The 5364-nt window shown below is 44.3% G+C and overlaps 1 long non-coding RNA gene across 1 annotated transcript; it reads left to right on the top strand.

Annotated features, from left to right (window-relative positions):
• The first annotated feature begins 154 nt into the window (after window positions 1-154).
• LOC145541556 (uncharacterized) lies at window positions 155-3823 on the top strand. Its single transcript, XR_014079110.1, has 2 exons — window positions 155-295; window positions 3535-3823. It is a non-coding gene; the product is annotated as an uncharacterized LOC145541556 (long non-coding RNA).
• Window positions 3824-5364: the final 1541 nt, after the last annotated feature.

The raw sequence follows: 5364 nt of genomic DNA, 5'->3' as shown, positions 1-5364 counted from the left end.
ATTTTGACCTTTCCAAAATTCTTCCAGTTAAAGGTGGTTTATTAGTTCTGTGTTCCTTAATAGAACCTCCTGTCATAAAATAACTCATCCAAATGGTTACTATGGTTCCTGGCCAGGGTGAGTGGTTTTAGTCATTGTGTTTCCCCTAAGAGTCAGGTTGGAAATGAAATGAATTGAGAAAGGTACAGAGTTGGGGAAGCCAACTGACAGAGGGATATCAGGAAGTGCCTGCCTCCAAGGGGCCATGGAAGCTGTTGGAAGCCTTGGAATTTAACTTACAGTCCAGGCCATGCTGGTATTTACCCATGAATTTTCTGTATCTCTCTCTGGGGAAACACTTAAACACCCTCAAAGGAAGAACATCAGTCGTTTAGCAGAAAGCAGAAAAGAGGAGAAAAGGCTGGAATGTAGCAGTTGTCAAAGGCATGAGGGTTTCCAGAGGAAGATAGCAAAAGCTGGGTACCATGAAGGCAGGAGAATGGGAAGTAGATTATTTTTTCTAAGAAAAAGAATTAGAGTTAAGTAACTAGCACTCTTGTCTGGAAAATCCCATGGACGGAGGAGCCTGGTAGACTGCAGTCCATGGGGTCGCGAAGAGTCGGACACGACTGAGCGACTTCACTTTCACTTTTCACTTTCGTGCATTGGAGAAGGAAATAGCAACCCACTCAAGTGTTCTTGCCTGGAGAATCCCAGGGACGGCGGAGCCTGGTGGACTGCCGTCTATGGGGTCTCACAGAGTCGGACACAACTGAAGCGACTTAGCAGCAGCAGCAGCAGCAGCAACCTGGAGTTGGTCAGGAAGTTGCTTAAATTTTATTCATAGATGTTGAGAGAGTGGCAAGCAGTGGTTTGTTGATAAATAACTTCTCTTCTGGTTTGCAGCATTTACTGATTTCTGTGGTGTAAATACTTCCATCAACACTGATTTCAAAAACCAATGTGAGGCACTGAATGTGGCAATGAGAAGTGATGCGGAATAGGCTCTTCTGAGCCAGTGCGAGCCAGCTCTAGTTCACTTTTGGTTGTGACAATACACTGAAAGTTTACTAATGTATGTTCTCAATTCTTGTCCAATAGGAAGCTTCGCAGTATAGCTAAAAAGGTTGAAGCCCAGTGCTAGTGTGAATTTTGTCCTGCTGTCCACTCCTAACTGTGCATTTATAATTTGTACTCTTTCCTCTATATGTATTCTATTTCAGTAAAAAGCTGAAATATTAAACAGTATAGTCTTTTCATCCCTTGCAATCATAGACACAGCATTTCTCATCATCTCTCTAATAATTCTCATCTTTGGTAAGACACAGGGTTGGGTTGCATTGTCAAGGAGTGAAAAGTGGAATTTCAGACAACAGCTAGTGTGTGGTCCTCATTTGGGGGAATTGGAAAGAGAAAACCTAGCTTCCTTCCAGGTAAAGGGTCTGATTGACATAGCCTGATGGGAATCATGGAGAGTTCTGGAATGCAGCTCTGTTCATAGTCCTTGGCTCCTCTGCAGGCCCCAAATAAACACAGACTGTTGATGCTGGTTTCAGATGAATCCCCTACAAGTGCTGGCATAGCAAGCTGGGCAGCCATGGGGTCTTACCCTCTCAGGAGGGAGCCCCAAACATGACTGCCGCACAGAAGATGAAGGGGGCAAAAGGAGAGGGTGCCTCCCAGCCAATCTCAGCATCCTGTGGTTTGGCAGTTTTCCTGGGAGCCCGGGGGCCTTCTGTGGAAAAACCAAGAAGAGAGAACGGGGTTGAGGGACAGAGGGAGGGAAGGAGGGGGACCTGCTTTTATAGGCAGGGTGGGGCTGCATGTGCCTGTCAGGGCCAGAATTACTGGCTCTTTCCTGGACTGACTTTCTACAGAGGGGAGGAAAGTCACTTGACCTGCATGATCTCCTTTCAACCTCACAGCAACCAACCACATGCAGTAGATTTTCACACCATTTCTCAGGTGGGCAAACTGGGGGCTGGAGGTAAGAACTCATGTCCTGCAAATATTAAATGCTTAAGGAGAGATATGATCCCACCCCTTACCTGTGTTGGCACTTCTGAATCAAACCCTTTGGATCTATTGGTTAATTGAGTACAACACCTATTTGTCTATCTTCTGTTTTATTCTCTCCCTTGTAAATGAGCCCCTCCGGTTGTTGGGATGACTAACCAGATGATCATGGTGACCTCTGAAGATGACAAGGGAGGGCTTCTTGGCCCATAGCTTCTCTGTAGGGGTGGTTCAGTGTGAAATCAGTATCAGAGAATCTTACCTTTGTAGGCACAGCCAGGGCAGCAGTGCAACCCTCCCACCAAAAGACAGTTAATAACACCAATGATTTATTTCTTCAACTTCTGGCTCGGGAGACCAGCAGCTTGTGCTAAATCAACTGTGTGTCCTTACCAGAGCGTCAGCACCAATTAGCTACCCTGTCATGAATTCAAGCACGTCTATCTCTCTGTCGTCAGTCCTTGTGGTTGCGTTCTGCCCTTTGAACCTTTCCTGCACAAACATGAAACTCAGCACGGACTCTTCACAAGGGCACTCGCCTCTTGGCTCTCACTCAGAATAAATAGGCAAAGCTCTAGATGCTAAAACCCTGCCCTAAAGTGAAACAAAGCCAGCATGGACACCTGCTGCCTCTCTTCCTGCACCATCACATTTTCTGTCTTTCTGTCTCCTGCTGCTATTTTGTACTTCTCTATCAAACACTAAAATTCCTAATGGCTTTCTTTGAAGAACTTTTGTTGATGGCTTACATGTTCCATTTTCCCTGTTGATGTGGTGGTAGTATGGGGGCTGGCTGGGAGGAACAGCAAGAGCCTTTTCTCTAGTTGGAGCAGGCCTATTTTATTGTTTTGCAAGTAAGAAAACACGGAGATGAGAGTGACAACACCTCCCAGCAATAAAAATCATAGCAGCTAACAGTGATTGAACACTTACTGTGCTGGTGAATACATCAAGTGCTTTGTAAGGATTATTTCTTTAAATCTTCAGGACAACTCCATAAAGTAGAACCTATTATTATTTCCATTTTCCTACAAGGAAAATGAGGTTCAGATGAGTTAAGTATTTAAAGCTTACTTAAGTTTTCAAAACTAGTAAATAATAATACGTCTGGTGCCAGAATCTGTGTCTTTAACAAATGTTCTGTGTTGCTATGAACCACAAAATATCTTTGTGCAGGCATGAGTAACATTAAGCTGAACCACATAGAAAGGTCATTTTGTAGTTCAGAAACTGTGAACTAGAACATCAAATGCAGAATTTGAAATCAAGCAGGATCTTAACCCTCCACCCCACCCCACTCCCGGTACAAAGTCCCTCAGTATCCCTTATTTCTTGTTTGTAGTAGAAGGCTTTAGTCTCTTAAGACTCCTGTGAGTTTCAAAGGGCAGACTCAAGCAGTTACTAATTAAGGAAGTGGAGGAATGCAGAAACAGAGGGAAAGCAGTCAATAAACAATAGTTCAGCAATAAATCAGAGTCCTAGTTCCTCCTCAAGGGATGTACACAACAATCTGACATGTATCTTTGATTTGTTCTGCAGGAACTAAGACCCCCACACAGGCAGAGGATGGTGACTAGTGCTGAGCACAAGCAGGTAGACCCAGGCCCGGTTGGAACCAGAAGTTGATGATTAAGATTCCTGAAAAACCACCCTGTTACCTCACCACCAACTTATCAGAAGAAAGTCATGCACCCTGCAGCTCTCACCCCAAATGTTGCTTTTAAAAATCCTTCCCTGAAAGCTACTGGTGAGTTCAGTTGTTTTGAGCACGAACTGCCCATACTCCTCACTTGGTACCCTGAAATAAATACTGTACTTTCCTTCACCAGAAGCTGGTGTCAGTAAATTGACTTTGCTGCACAAAGTGGGCATGTGGATCCAAGTTCTGCTTGGTAACAAGTCCTCTGAATGTGGTTACCAGACTTGATTATCTTTATACTTTGGTGCAATCCATAGATCAGGCCCTCAATCAGTATTATGTTTTCTGAGCATAAAAGTGAGAGATTGAGAGAGTACATGAAAGGGAGAGACATACTAATATATGAATTATCAGAAACAAAGACGGACTTCAATTTCAGAGAGAATGAGCCAGGGGCAGGGCAAGGGATGCGTGTGTGTGTGTGTATGTGCATGTGTATATATGTGCATGCTAGGACCAAAGCCACTGATGGGTGGGGGTCCAAGCTTCTTAAAAAAGCTCCATCCTGTCTTTACCTTCCCTGCATGATTGTCTGACCACTCATGTTTCCATCCCATATGTCTTACTATGCTCATTGTCTTTTTTTATCAGAGAATCAGCACATTACCTCCAAAAGAACTTTCTGAACAGATGTTCTTTTGAAGAAAATGTCATAGTCTTCTTTTAAATTTATTTATTTATTTTATTTGTTCATTTTTTGGCTATGTTGGGTCTTCATTGCTGTGCTGGCTGTTCTCTGCTTGTGGTGTGTGGGCTTCTCTTGCTTGCAGTGGCTTCTCTTGTTTTGGAGCACAGTCTCTAGGGTGCATTAGGCTTCAGCAGCTGCAGCCTGAGGGTTCAGTAGTTGTGGGACACTGGCTTAGTTGCTCTGCAGCCCATGGGACCAACCTGGACCAGAGATTGAACCTGTGAATCCTGCATTGGCAGGCAGATTTTTGACCACTGAGCCACCAGGGAAGCCCCAAAAGTGCTACAGTCTTAATGAACTTCTACAATTCCTTTCTAATGCCAGGAATCTAGGTTGGGAGAGTGCTGGTTTCTGTTGAATGGAAATTGACTTGAAAGCATCATTTTGTGATCATTCCCGACCCCCTGGAATCATTCTACCTTTTCATCTCACATTCCTGAGTCCCTGGAACCAGTCTATCTTCTCTCACTTTTGCTTTCCCTTTGTCCTCATTTCCTGATAGGACTAATGTAATGCAAACTCAGTTCTCCTCAGTCACCTTCGCAATGTAAGCAAGGTTTCATGGTGAGAGGATGGAAAGAGGTGCTCGGGAAGAGTCCAAAGGAGAACTCTGTGCCTTGGGGTGGGAACTACACTTTCAGAGAAGGAGACATGTGGGAAAGGCTAGGGGAGCCCAACCTTGCTAGAGACCGTGTTCAGGTTATCCAAGGAACAGGGACTCCAAATCCTAAGATTCAGGAAACAGGAAGACAAAGCTTATAGCTTCCTTTCTCCTCCCTGGGAAGCCTTTGGACATGATTCAGGAGAGAAAATGAATAAAAGTCAAAAGGAGTGGAAGAAGAGTCTCACACCCATGGAAGCACCACAAAGAGGAGGAACAGAAGAGAGACAGGAAGACAGACCCTCTGTGCACCCCTACAAAGCCTGGACTCTACATGTTTTTATTTGTGACACATCCCTATCAGTAAAAATGTTATTTCCA

This window comes from Giraffa tippelskirchi, chromosome 3 (genome assembly GCF_054371585.1).
Source record: "Giraffa tippelskirchi isolate mGirTip1 chromosome 3, T2T-mGirTip1v1.2.pri, whole genome shotgun sequence".
Lineage (NCBI taxonomy): Eukaryota > Metazoa > Chordata > Mammalia > Artiodactyla > Giraffidae > Giraffa > Giraffa tippelskirchi.
This window is presented reverse-complemented; position numbering and strand designations above follow the sequence as displayed.